The following is a 14,989-nucleotide window of genomic DNA, read 5'->3' as shown; positions in this document are numbered from 1 at the left end:
ATAGCCCTCGTGCAGCCTTGCTCAAAATTCAAAACAAACAAACATAAATTAATTGTTTTCAATAATGGTATGGATTCCGTATACACGGCTAAATGACAGTTAAAAGTAATAATGCCTAAAACTGAATCAACTTTAAGTAAAAGCAACTGTTAAAAATGTTCAAGTAAATTGAATATTTAGGAACTGTTTTATTACTATTTTATCGATATGTCTTATATTTACTTTCGACATACACAAAATATGAAACATAAACATTCACTTGTAAGGTTATGACAACCAAATAGCTAGGCTACATAATGGATTCACAATTACACAGTAGGTCTTTGGTATGAACCTGGTTAACAATGTGCTTCGACACGAAGTTTATCACGCAAGAAAAAAAAATAAGTTATTCGTGCGTATCTTTTTATAGCAAAGTCACATCGGGTTATTTGATGCGTCAATCAACAAGAATCAAACCTCTGATTTTAGCGTTGTAAATCCGTGCTGTCCCACTGGGTAGAAGGACGGATGTTGTAGCACAATGTTTAAAGTATAAGAATGTATTGCACATTAATCAGCACAATTGTAAAACGTAACTTCAATAATCAACACAAGACGCATTAATTTGTGTAATATTGTAAGTTATGGGAGTCATTCTAGTTATTTCCAATCAGTTTTGGTTTTAAATCCCGAATATATGTAAAGTTAAAATAAGGAGAAGGAAGTATTTGTCATTTTGTAGTATAGTACAAGGCTATGATGGTTAGTGCGCTCGACTCGTGATATGAGGGTCACGGGTTCCAATACTCGTCACACCAAACATGCTTGCCTTTTCAGCCGTGAGGAGCGTTATAATGTCACAGCCAATCCACTATCCGTTGGCAATAGAGTAGTTCAAGAGATACGATGGGTACTGATGACTAGCTAGTTGCCTTCCCTCTAGTCTTACACTGCTAAATTAGGGACAACTAGTGGGGTTATCCCTTTTGTAGCTTTGCTCGAAATTCTAAACAAACTAACAAACACAAAACTATGCATTGAGCTATCTGTGTTCTGTCTACCAATGCATTGTAATATCTCAGAATTAACCCTTATCCATCCTATAGAAAAATGCAAATGAGAAGTCAAAAGCATTGTCACCCTCATTGGTTTGTCTGTAACATGTTACGAATGTTACACTTAAAGTTAAACTTGTAAGTGCACGATACGATTTTACTCTAGAGAATCACTGTTAACTGATTATGAGAACAGACAGTTCAGTTTTGATGTTTCTACCATTACTGTGAGAAACAACAAACTCTGCAGTTGAAACTTGTTCGATATAAAAGGAATGGTAAGTACAAGAACACGCACGTCCAAGTTCAAAACAAAATTTGAAACAATAACACTTGTGATATATTGTCTGCTTGTAATAAAATAAAAAGGCACTAAATGCAACGTTTATTTATGACACTATAAAAACAAGGTTTACATGTAAAACAGAGCAAACATTGTCAGTCGTACTAAAAAGTCAATTTTCCTACTCTAATGTAAATCCGGAACCTAAGCATATAGAAAAAAAAAAACCATACATTCATATACAAATTTTAAACAAACACGTGATACATTTTATACGTTTTCAGGCATAATTTTGTTCAGTGTGAAAATTTTTATGACTACCTCTTATCCTCTTTCAGTTTCAATATTTCAGAGTGAATCTGTATCGGTAATAACACCCAACACTGATATAATGATTTTTACATATATATCTTAGATAGTATTTTGTTAAACTAACCAGCACTGGTGAATTCATAAATAAAAAAACAACACCGAATGGCACGAATATTGAAGTTATGTGAACTTAAAACAGTTACTGACAGCCTACATTAACAATTGTTTGACAAAAGCTGTGCAATGAATGTTAAATATATGTAGATTAATACTAATAAATAGTATAAAGAATCACCTGATTAAATCGTCGTTTTAGCTCGTCTTTCTGAAGTAACATTAAAAGTGTTTTTCCTCCTTCTAAAATGAAACAATTGTCGAAGGAATCTGACGAGAGAATTTACGAGTTTTAAGTTAGTTTATGTAGATTCTTGAATGCTTAGCTGTGCTTTATATAACGAAATAACGCCCTCTTTCTCCTTTATCACGAAATAACGCCCTCTTTTTCCTTTATCAATTTGCCAATTTCCTTCAGTTATTCCGGTACCAGCCATCTTTGAAGAGGTAAAAGTTGTGGGGCGTAACAAAACATTCTTGTCATTTCGTCGAAGTTGTTTTTACATACGTCGGTGACAGATCAAATGATAAAACAGAAGTCTTTAATATGGTCTAATATTTTAAGTCTTTCACATCATAGAAACTTTTTTTGTTTTTTTCTAAATAACATCTGTGGTGATCAGGTTTCTCAACGTTTGGGCTCATTTTACGAAGTTCGAAATTCACAAAGTCCAGCTACTGCTCTTCAACAGTAAAAGGTAAGTTGCCTCGCGGAAAGCTAACTTCTGTGCACTGCTACAGTTCCACCGCGTGGAACAACCTTTATCAACTGCACTGACAGAGAGAGTGAGCGAGAAAGCTGCGTGGCCAAGGGTTCTGTAAATAAGCGTGTTAGCATTTGTTCTGCGCATGCCTCTAGCAAGACGCCGATCTATATAATGCCACAGAACAACACACACTCAGCATCTAGAAAAAGAGGCCTGAAACCACATTCATCCTAAACACTTTAATCAAAGATCTAAATAAGCAACCCCCCAAAATCCCTAGACACTTTAATCAAAGATATAAATGAACATAACCCCTCCAAAAATCTTTTTAAAAAATCTTAAATAATATTTTTAGTTTTGTCAAAATTCGCTTAGAATGAAAACGTTTGCATAGTCGAATATATTTAGGAGTTAAACACTTTTCACATAAACCTCTTTTAAACAAGAACACAGAGTTGTCAAATAAACAAGTATTGAGCGAAAAGCCTCGTTATCACTGAATATAACAGATGCATAGTGGGTCGAGTACTATAATATATTCTCCTTTGCTTTCACTCGTGGTTTATTTCAAGTGTTTGTTTTGATTTCGACAAAGCTACACGAGGTCTATCTGCACTAGCCGTCCCTAATTTAGCAGCATAAGACTGGAGGAAAGACAAATGGTCATCATTACCCACCGCCAACTCTTGGGCTATTCTTTTACCAACGAATAGTGGCGATTGGCTGTAACTTATAACGCCCACACGCCTGAAAGGGCGAGCATGTTTGATATGACGGAGATTTGAACCCACGACCCTCCTATTACGAATCGAGCGCCCTAATCAGCTGGTCATTATTTGAAGTAATGGGAACATATTCCAAACAAAACATTTAAAAGTGTCATAATTTCTATTAAACTATCAAAACTGTTAAAAGCATTAAGATGAGAATGTTAAGGACTAATTTCAGTTAAGGATAAAGTTTTTTTTTTTTTTTGTTGATTCAACAAGAGTGTTTAAACAGTATTTCTGTTTTGTAAAAAGGTAAACAAGAGAAAATTACACATGTGCTCATTCAGTCCGGGTAATGTAAGCCCCTTCGGTGCCTACGAGAAACTAAACGTTAAAAGCAGTTTTTAACACTTAAGTACTAATTACTGATAATCCAGGAGAGATTGACTGATCACCCCTTTCCCTCTGTTGGATAATATTAAAAGTAAAAGCTAAAAAAACACTAAGTACTTAGATCTACAAATACAGGGAATCCTTTAGAGACGTGAAATACCAATAAATTGTCATGTTCACTGCTGGTAGTTTATGAACATGGGAATAATTTTATTGATGTAGATATATAATACAGTATATGAAGCCGCCATTTTAATTCTGAATTTAAAACATGTATGCGTTTTTAAAATAATACCACCAGTATGACGTATTTTAAGCAGGTTATGTCACTTAGTTGAAGTGGCAAAAATTACAGATAATTGATCCAGTTTTGCTTTTATTTCATTTATACTTTTATCCTGCAAGTATCTTTTTCGCCTGGAGAAACATACGAGCTCACCTTTAAGCCAGACATATTTCATTATATACTTGTATTTTTTTTTTTTTGCCAGGTTTTGTTGAATATATAACAATTCGTTAGTCAACCTAAAAGCACATGACGTCTTTTATATAAATCAAGACAAGAAAAATACACACTTCGATCAAGAAGTTTCTTAGAAAACCTGTTCGGGATTTTCCAGGAAGAGTTATATGTTCTCCAAGAATTACAGACTTCATATATTGCAGAGAAGCGTTCTTTGAAGTGCTATACTCAGACTCACCAAAACATCCACAAATTCCCCAGTAGAAGTTAACTGACATAATTAAATAAACTACTTATGATACGTTACTGTAATTGTTTTTTTGACGTACCCATTGCCATTTTTTTCATCTTATTGGTAGAAAAATGTCTGTTTGTTACTGCTTTAGTCTTTCTTTGTTTTAAGAAATTCTCGCAAAGCTACACGAGGGATATCTGTGCTACCATCCCTAATTTAGCAGTAGTAAATTACCGACAACTCTTAGGGTACTCCCAACGAAAAGTGGGATTGACTTGGACATAATAACGTCCCTACGACTGACAGGACGAGCATGTTCGGTAAAGTTCAGCTTCCTAATCACCTAGCCATTTGCCGTAGTAAAGAACAAATGTTTAGCATAGAATATTAACAATAGAATAATGGATGTCCAAATCGCTTTGTGCCCGGCATGGCCGGGTGGGTTAAGGCGTTCGACTTATAATCTGAGAGTCAAGGGTTCGAATCTCCCTCACACCAAACACGCTTGCCCTTTCAGCGGTAGGAGCGTTATAATGTCACTTTAAATCCCACTATTCGTTGGCTGATAAAAGAGTAGCCCAAGATTTGGCGGTGGGTGGTGATGACTAGCCGCCTTCCCTCTAGTCTTACACTGCTAAATTAGGGACGGATAGCGCAGATAGCACTCGTGTAGCTTTGCGTGAAATTTAAAAAAAATCGTTTTGCTTTTCTCTCAATATTTAAGAAGAATATTTGCTAAGCCACATCTTATTCGTGACTTTTTTTGTGGTCGATTGACATTTGTTGTTGTTTTTTTCTCTGTGAACGCCTCATATGCTCATTTCAGCCACATTTGTTTTTCTTTTCTTTTTTTTGAAATACCGCCCTGTAATTTCATTCTGCGAAACTCGCGTTGTTGTGACGGAAAAATCAATTGCTGACTGCACGTCACACTGACATGCAGGACAAACTAGGTACAAGTTCCTTCGTAACTTGATGAATTTTAGGACGTTACTTTCTCGGTTGTATTACCGACTGTATACTTATATATGTATATATATAAATATATTTACATTTTATTTACCAAAAGTCAAATTCTGCGGTCATATTAATTCTATGTTCACGGACGTATCACTAAAACATTTTCGTGATCATAGCATCTTCCATTTATCATGACAGAAATTGTTCGATGAACATTTTGCAGTTTCTTTTTGCTTTTTAAGCAAGAAATGTCCGTGTTATCCAAAGTCCGATACTTCTAATTTACAATATAAAGAAAATCCTTGAGGGAAGTAATCTAAAACACAAGAACTAATTGGATTTATTTAGTTCGTCAATATTCCATTAGAGTTTATTTGTAACAAAGAAGCCCCTCCATCCCAGTGGCACAGCGACATGTCTGCAGACGCACAACACTTGAAACCGGAATCCCATGAGTTTAATTTGATCATTATTTATAGTCTAAACTCTTTAAATTACTTAGTATTGTGCGGTATATGTGTCGATATATATACAATACCTATTCCGAGTATAAATTATACATATATATAACATTTATGTTGTTGTTGCTTTTTGTATACTACAATCGTGTGTCCTTTCGTTTGATGCACTACAGCCCTTGATTATTTGGGAGTTTTTAACTAACTCTATGTTGTTTGATATAGTAAAGAGCCACTTTTTAATGTTTCTTAGAATGATATGACTATTCTGTTACATTGATGTGCATTCAATAACTGATATGCATATTTAAATTTATATATATCATAATCCTTACGTTATGTTTCGGTATATTATTTTGTCTTATACACTGTAGCTCTTGTGTTATAGTACTCGGTTCATTGCGATTGAAAGCTGAGCACAGACCAGTGATTGCTGTGCTTAATTTTACCCGAAGATCCTTGTTTGTGTCCCGTTACCCTCCCCAGAAAAAATAAATAAATAGATAAAAATTGCGCTCCGATTTTTATGGGTGCGTTATAAGAATGACTGTTAGGAAACAGTAGTCTAAAAGTTGACGGTGGACAGCACTGACTACTTACCTTCCATCTAATGTATCCACTCTGAAATTGTGAAGGCTAATACAAACAGTTCTAATGTAGCTTTACGCAACAACTAGCCACCAAACAAATCGTGTAATTGATTTAAAGTTATTTGAGGTGTTTCAAAACAGCATTTTTACATTGCTTAGTATATATGCATTTGTTTTTGTTGTTGTTATGTTCAAAGGTATGCAATAACTGCTTCGTATATAACTCTAGATATAATATTAGTGTTATATTCATTAGTCTATTATAAAACCTGTGTTTTTTCCCTTGACATCAGTGGCGCATTTAGGTAGGGCCGAGAGGGGGCTCAGCTCCAGAGCCAATGGTCTTATTAGAGTCCCATTGATAATTGTATTCTATGTAAAATTACATAGGATGTATCGCCCACGAAAATTATTGGCCTCTGGGTCCACATCACCTTAAATCCGCCACATACAACATATCTTGCATTATATCAGTAGGTTCGTTGTATCTGAAGTCGGATATAGTTTAGTGGTTAGCAAATTCGGACTGTGATTGCAAAGATTCATGGTTTTTGATTCGCTGCAGCAAAAACGTACTCCGCTTTTTAGGCAAAACAAGAGTAGTAACAGGGTTAGCGGTGTGTGCTACTGGTTAGCTGCCTTCCTTCTAGTCGATAAATTCAAAATTTGTGACTGTCTACGTGAAGGTAGTGTTGAAGAAACATTTTAAACAAACAAATCATTATAATTGTTATTATGTTGCTTGCAAATACTATAAAATTTATATTATATCGGCTGGTAAGCTACGCAACGCGTAGCATGTGGTTTGGTGTGTTTTGATAATTGTGTTATGGTGCTTAGTTTATTTCACCTTTTGCATCACACTTTGATTGTTTTAGTGCTTTTGTTTTCTCGCTTGGTGTACCACAACCATCGTTGCGCTTCGTCTTCAAATACGGTAATTTAAGGGATCCGACAGAGAATCTGAGGGCTGAAAGAACGGATGTTCATAGCCCTCGTAAATATAGCAAGCGTTGACAAGATATGTACATATGACCAAATTTTCGTTTACAATGCATTTATCTAGCAAAAACAGGCGCCAACATAAATATGCATATTGATATACTTTGTACATTATGTAAGGAATTAATATTAGCTTTGAAATTTTGATGAAATGATAATTTAGTTTTTTTTCAAACGAGAAAAAACAAAGAACATAACGTTCTGCTGAAGGAACCCTTCTTTATTATCTAGCAAAACGAAATGTTTCGAAATGTTAAGGACCGAAAGAAGTTCCGAAACCACACCTCAAGCCAATCCAGAATGATGGCATGGGTTACGAAAAAAAAAACTGACCAATAAAGCCACTGCAATAGAATTGGTCATATCTCCTGGTACGTTAACGAGATAATAAACAAGGATTTGAAACTGACAAAAGCCCAGAAGCGAAAGACTCACTAGCTTCCAACCACACCTTGAAACCTACAGCTGTCTTCACTAGAAAGTTGGCGGAAAAAACTGGAATCGCAACAACCTGGTTTGACCGCATACCTGTCAAGTCCCTCAATGGACTCTTGAGCCTTTGGTTTACTTAAATATCATCTTGAAAGCAGATAGACGTCCACGTGCAACAGAAGATTTGGAGAAGTTCTTTAACGATCTCTGGTTATAAGATTGACTTCGCCATTCTTCGCAGAAGTTCGTTAAAACGGAAATTGCGGCAACTAGCAATAGTGTGTAACCATGGCAATCAGGCTCAGTGAGGTCGACGGAGGGTGTGGTTCCAGGCGCAACACGTGACCTGGAGCATCGCTCAAGTATTAAGCGATTAACCCGTCACTTGAATCATCAAAATAGTACAAAATATCCACAACACGGATGTTACGCTTAATCCTCATAGTTTAGTAGTGAGGTTCATATAAAGCATTAACAAAACTTTTATTATATCATCTCTATTTATGTGTATTAAACATGAGGAATCGGACACGTGGAATAAGAATCAGTCCAGTTAATCCCCATAACCTTTGCTCACATCTTTACGTACCAGGAGTGAGAAGAAGACAGTGGGAGTTGTATTATTTTATTGTTTTCCTTGTTGTATTGAAGAGTAATGGTGATCAGTGATGCAAAATTAACAATACACAGAAATCAAAAGTCTGCAAGTTTCAAACATTAATAATTAAGCCTAACTATCATCTTCTCGGAAGAAGAATAAAGAGTTCACAACAGAATGATTTCCGGTTGATATACTTTATGGGTATTCTCGAAACTGCACTTTTTTACCAGCATTAACTATAATTTACTGCAACTTATGTGGGAACAAGATAATTTTGAGAATCATTGTTATATAATCCCGTTTGAAACCAGGTTTCGATACCCGGGGTGGGCAGAGAACAGGTAGCCTATTATATAGCTTTGCGCTTAATCAAAAGCACATAACGCAATCGTTCAGAGAATAGTTTTAGATGCTTATGTGTTTGTTTCTTATGGGGGGGGAGCATGAGAAATTTTAATAGTAAAATTGGTTTCTAACTGACACTAAAATGGGCCATAAAGTACATTACTTATTTTGGCTGCTACTAACCACAAATCTACACAATTGGCTATCTGTGCTCTGCCCATCACGGGCATCGAAATCCAATTTATAGTGTCGTAAGCCACCAGACATTCCGCTGACCTATCGAGGAACCCAAAACATATTAACCCCCCACCACGTGTTATCTATCATTACAACACATCTTAATATTTTCCACAACATATGTTAATATTTTCTAAGTGTCAATAGTCACCAAAGAACATATTAAATACAATACAACACATATTAATGTACAGTGCAACACGAGTTAATTTTCAACACAGCACCTTGTTACGCAGTTAGTGTGTGTTAACTTGCATAAACTACTTCATAAAAATCTTTTACGGATGACACAAGTCTGATTTTAAAAAATAGTACAAACTTTTGATTTACGTAGTAAAAAAATTCAATTTTTATTTTGATTCAGTGTCTCAGTGACAATTACAACAGTGAAGATATGTAATCAATATGGAAGCCGAATTTCAGTGATGAGTCGAGGCGGGAAATTTTCTTTTTAAACTTTTTTTTCCCAATGTGAAAAAGTACCCTATTTGCACACAGATAACCATTATATTCTTCCTCAGAGACATCAAACCCAATTTCTTAACAAATAAGAACCGAGTGTGCAGATACTAAACTGTATCGTATAACTAGATGATGACGTACTTCAAAACGCCCTCCACATGGATATGTTTATTTGTTTTTGTCGTTAAGCACAAAGCTACACAATGGGCCATCTGTGCTCCACCAAACGCATGAATCGAAACCAGACTTTTAGCGTTAACAGTCCTTAAACTAACCATTGAACCACTGGGGACCTCAAATGGATAAAAGTCAGGAATAGCTAAAAGCTAATCGAACATAATAACTTTTTAAATAAATATAGCGTGGAAGTTAATAGACAAAACGAAGTGTTGAAGTTTGACGGAATAATGTGTGCGCTTGCACGTTCAAGTTCAACTTCTTACTTAAGAATTAGTTTGATTTGTTTTGAATTTCGCTCAAAGCTACACGAGGGCTATCTGCGCTAGCTATTCCTATTTAACAGTGTAAGACTAAAGGGGAGGCAGCTAGTCATCACCACCCACCGCCAACTCTTGGGCTACTCTTTTAACAACGAGTAGTGAGATTGACCGTCATATTGTAACGCCTCCATGGATGAAAGGACGAGCATATTTGGTGCGATGGGTATTCGAACCCGCGACACTCAGATTACGAGTCGAACGCCTTAACCACCTGGCTATGCTGGGCCCCTTACTTAAGAAAGGATATTGAATTGTTGGAAAAGAGCTAATAAACTGATACCGGAGAGTGAAAGGTTATCATTCGAAGATAGGTTAAGATGTTCCAACTTTTTTTTTTTTTGAAAAATAAAAGTTAGAAAGTATCTGATTGAAGTGCTTAAGTTTAAAAAGGGAATTTATAGCGTTGATGCACCATCTTTGGTATATTTGTTTTTAGTTGTAAACATGATAAAGTTAAGGAACACAAATATAAATTTTATAACATAGGAGCCATCTTCAGCTAAGACAGTTTTATTTTTCTAACAACGGGTTACTTTCAGATGTGGTAGATACAGTTAGTTTAAGGGTGTTTAAGAAAAAGCTTATTGTGGCAGGTGCAGTTAAATAAGGTATATAAGGGAAAGCTTGATAAATATTTGATTGATAATAACTGATTTTAAGTTTTTTAGTATTTAGTTTAACATATATCTCTTGCTGTCCTTTAATATTACGTTATATGCTTCACCAAGCAACTATATTCCTTCCTGGTACCATATTGTTTAAAGGAAATTCATCATTTATAGAAAAAACGAAATCTTACAAACTTAGAAAAATACGTATAAAAATAACTATAAAAACCCTACATAGTGTTTAAGCTATCTCAATACGACTTATAAACAATTAAAACGTTTGGGAAAGGGGTGTTTTTCTTATAGCAAAGCGACATTTAGGCTATCTCCTGAGCCCACCGAGGGGAATGGAACCCCTGATTTTAGTGTTGTAAGTCCGTAGACATACTGCTGTACCAGCGGGGGACATGTGGGAAAGGAATTTCGTCAATAGCACTAGCATTTCAAGTATTATTAAATAAACAAACGCTAAATATATGCAATAATGGAAACGCCCCCTTCGCACAGAAAACTGGATTATAACTACAAAAAAAAGTGGCATACGTTTGTTAATATTCCAATTTTTCATTAGGCGTTCATAATATTTCACTAATGTTCGTGACTGCCTTCCATCAAAATTAAGGCGTTTTCGAAGTGTGCGATAAACAAAATTTATGCCTGTGAAGTCGATTACAAAGCATGCAGTAAAAATGGATTTTCATTAACCGTAAACAATTAAACGTATGACTTAATGTCAAAATATTAAAATAAAAACTGCATGTGTGTTTGTATTTTTTCTTAGGGTAAAACCACATCGGACTATCTATTGTGTCCAACGAAGGGAATCGAACTCTTCATTTTACGGTTGTAAATCGTAATCTTACCGCTATCCCAGGTGGAACAACTCTAAATTATAAATTCATGAAAAAACAAAAGTAAGTTACTTGTATCTAGTTCATTGTAACGAAAAAGTAAATAAAAAAAAACATTTAGATGTTAATTGTCTATTTATTTTACGGAATTTAATCCATTTCAATTATATATGTATATATCTATGCACAGTTTATAGTCTAATTGAAAGTCGTAAACTTTGAATACAAACTAAAGTACGTATAGAATTAATGGATAGATAATATACAAAACTAGGCATAAAAAATGTTGTTTTTCTTATCTAATTTCTGTGCGAAAAAAGTTTGAAAATGCTTTAGAATACGTGACTAGTCACGTTATCATCTCAAATAGATTTTTTTCTTGTTGAGTAGGAGAAAGAAGTTCTTGTCTTAATCATTAGTTCAATAGTATCAGCACTTAAAGGGCGTGGTTGACAAACTACTTAATAAACACACTAGAGAGAATCTCCTTGCTCAGGGTAATCTTCGGTTTTGTGTGAAATTAATAACGACTTAATGTGATTACGTTTCCTCTTGCCGAGTGTGAAAACTGTACTGGTAGTTTTGACAAGTCACTAGAGATGGCGCTACTGATAATTAGTGTTTTTTAAATGGATTCTGACATTATCATCAAAATGGAGGCAGAAGCATAAAGTTGAGTTGAATAATAAACCTTGCATATATTTTCCTAAATAAATATTTTATTTTTATCTTAAACAAATGTATCTTATCTGAGCACAATATAATAAGAATAGCTACAACAGAACTTAGTGTTTAGAGCTATGCACGGCATGATCAGGTGGTTAAGGCACTCAATCCCTAATCTAAGGGTCGCGGGTTCGAGTCCTCCTCACACCAAACATGCTCGCCCTTTCGATCATTTGGGCGTTATAATATGACGGTCAATCCCACTATTCGTTGGTAAAAGAGTAGCTCAAGAGTTGGTGGGTGGTGATGACTAGCTGCCTTCCCTCTAGTCTTACACTGCTAAATTAGGGAACGGCTATCGCAGATAGCCCTCGTGTAGCTTTGCGCGAAATTCAAAACAAATAAACCAATTTATGCAAGAGTAAAGATTTTAAAAACTAGAATCTGCATCATGAATGAAGAGGAATAAAAGATGTTAACGTTATTTTTATATTACAGTCACGTCATGGACTGTTGAAAACAAATTATTGAAAAGAGAAAAGCATATATAAATCATTACATGGTATAGAACTTGGTTCCTGATGAAAAAAAAACTGCATATATGAGCTGCAATAGCTTGTTTAATACTTTGATCAGTTTCTTAGGAGCTGTTTGTTAAATTAAAAACAATATAGTGTTGAGTGAAACAGTAAGAGGCATTGTTTCGGTTGACTTCGGGCCTTCAAATCGGAAACAGAAAATTGCTCAGTAGAATATGTTTGCTTCTCTTAATTCTTTGCCGTTATGAGATCTGTCCAACCCGCATTTCAGTCAAATTTTGCATCAGACATTCCGAAAATCATGGAACCAAACCCAATTTCTGTAATTAATGCTTGCTACAAAATAGATACGCTAACATAACGACATTTTACATTGTTTTCACAGTTAAACAACTATGAAAACATCCGAAATCACAATACGGAATTCAGTTGTTAGGTTTGATCAAGACTGTTTCAACACATAATACGTTATCATTCATTCGATGATCATTATTAAACACTATACGTTTCATTAGTTATATCTTAGATCACAGCTGTGTACAACATATAACTATCTATACAATTTGTGAACACACTATACGAGAAATAACAAGGGAAATGTATTTACTGCAACTGAAATGTTATACGTCATAAATGTACTTAACAGATAGGCAGTGTAATCGATCACATACACGAAACACAAATAATGATCATAGCAATTTATCACGAATTCATGTTGACGTTATTAACAAATTCTTGTTTCTCAATAATACGTTAGGACTAATTTTCCCAGGCATCTCACCACGTGATTATTCCTAACGTATATTTACTCACTAATGTCTTCCCATAATAATAGTTACTAAACCTAAACACAGCTTACCTGACTCATAACTCAGTAGCAAGTCGATGGACTCTTCATCCGACTAGTTTGAAATCTTCTACATTCTGCTTCGTTTAAACTAACAGACTTTGTTTAACTGGATATTTTGTCCTCTTCGGTAATCCTTACGTATTGCTGAAATCAGCAGTATAAAGTTACCCTTGAAAACGCAATCTGCGAGCAGAACTAACTCGTACAATTGCAAGCGAATTCAAGCGCGAGTTACCGGATAAATGATATCTTTGAGACGCGACGCAGAAGTTGAGTGTCCCGCGGAAAGTGCGTCCTATTTCTTACCCGTAACGGAGGGAGCCCTCTGGCGGTAAAACATTCTCCCTCTTCAGCCTAATTGCTGAGACTTTCTACAGAGGGAGACGGCAAGATTAATGAGGCTCACCATAAGTTCCAAACGAAATTTCATTTACTCCCTCAGATTTTCCTTGTTCTATTCTCCAATTATTTGTAGAAGACTGGTGATTAAGTTGTTTGAGTTCTGAGAAACTGTGTCTAGGAGCCTAAACAATTTAAAGCTAATTCACTTCATTTATACGGACACACACAGACGTGCATACAAGTCCGGTAATGCACGAGAGAATTAGCTAAAAATAACATGAACATATTCTAAGGGAAAACTACACAAATGGAAACTTGTTTTCATAGGTCGGAAAGTTGACAGTTTAGAGTATGTGTTTTTATTTTAGATTTTGTTTTTGTGTTACTCTATTGATTGTATAACCGAAAAGTGAAGCTCACTGCTGTGGCAAAATACGGGGACAAGTTGATAAATAGAACACTAAAGAAAGTGGCTTAATTGTGAAATCCTGGAATAAAAAAAAAAACAGGTCATGATGCCATTGTGTTTAAGTCTTTCAAGATAGAAAATTTTCCATTGCGTTAGATCCAGTAACAGACCCAACCTAGCTAGTTATCGCTAAGTAAGTTAGGCCATGCCCTCCTGTCTGTGAAAGTTATGCAGTGTTTTCTAAGCCTCTGGCTTTTCCTGGTTGTATTAAAACACGCATTCAACCTCATGAAATATTCTACTCTTAAACGCATATAGCTTTTTCCGAGAAATGTCTTAAGGGCACTATTCTTTATCTGAGAGATGTCTTAAGGGCACTATTCTTTATCTGAGAGATGTCTTAAGGGCATTTACTATTCTTTGGTCAAATTGAAAATGACAGATATTTATTAATGTTTTGTAACATTCGCGTCATATCCTCGTTCGGCGATTTAAAATTTACCAAAAGCAGCTTGCAATTGTTAGAATTGAAGTTTGATTTTGACCAAATTGTTCTACGTGCATATCATAAAGCTTATAGAAGAAAATGTACACGTACGGGGCGGATTATATTGATGACTATAACCAATAGGCTCTGTTAACCAGGGAAGGAAAAGTGACACATTCTCTGCCCTTGTTAAATAAATTTTCGATACTTTAGTCTTTCCTATATATTTGTATGTATATAGTTACACTTAAACATAGTTATTAATTGGTGTAGGCAAACAGTTATATTCTTATTTCTTTACTGTTTAGTAGAATGACATTTTTTTTCAAGATGTAATTCCAGCACACTATTTTATTTGTTGTTGTTGTTGTTTTTAAATTAACAACAAAGCTACAC

The 14,989-nt window shown here is 35.1% G+C and overlaps 1 protein-coding gene across 4 annotated transcripts in view; it reads right to left on the bottom strand.

The window, feature by feature from the left end:
• Positions 1–14,456, bottom strand: part of LOC143252357 (uncharacterized) — a 93,442-nt gene extending 78,986 nt beyond the window's left edge. For 2 of the 4 annotated variants that reach the window (XM_076504347.1, XM_076504348.1), the window contains exon 1: positions 13,365–14,454. The gene's annotated coding sequence lies outside the window, so the exon portion shown is untranslated. Of the gene's footprint in view, positions 1–1,927; positions 2,608–13,364 lie in introns of those variants that run through there. The other 2 variants (XM_076504350.1, XM_076504349.1) reach the window with 2 other exon arrangements.
• Positions 14,457–14,989: the final 533 nt, after the last annotated feature.

The sequence above is a fragment of the Tachypleus tridentatus genome, chromosome 6, assembly GCF_004210375.1.
Source record: "Tachypleus tridentatus isolate NWPU-2018 chromosome 6, ASM421037v1, whole genome shotgun sequence".
NCBI classification, from domain to species: Eukaryota; Metazoa; Arthropoda; class Merostomata; order Xiphosura; family Limulidae; genus Tachypleus; species Tachypleus tridentatus.
Note: the sequence above shows the minus strand (reverse complement) of the source record. Positions and strands in the feature narration are given on the sequence as shown.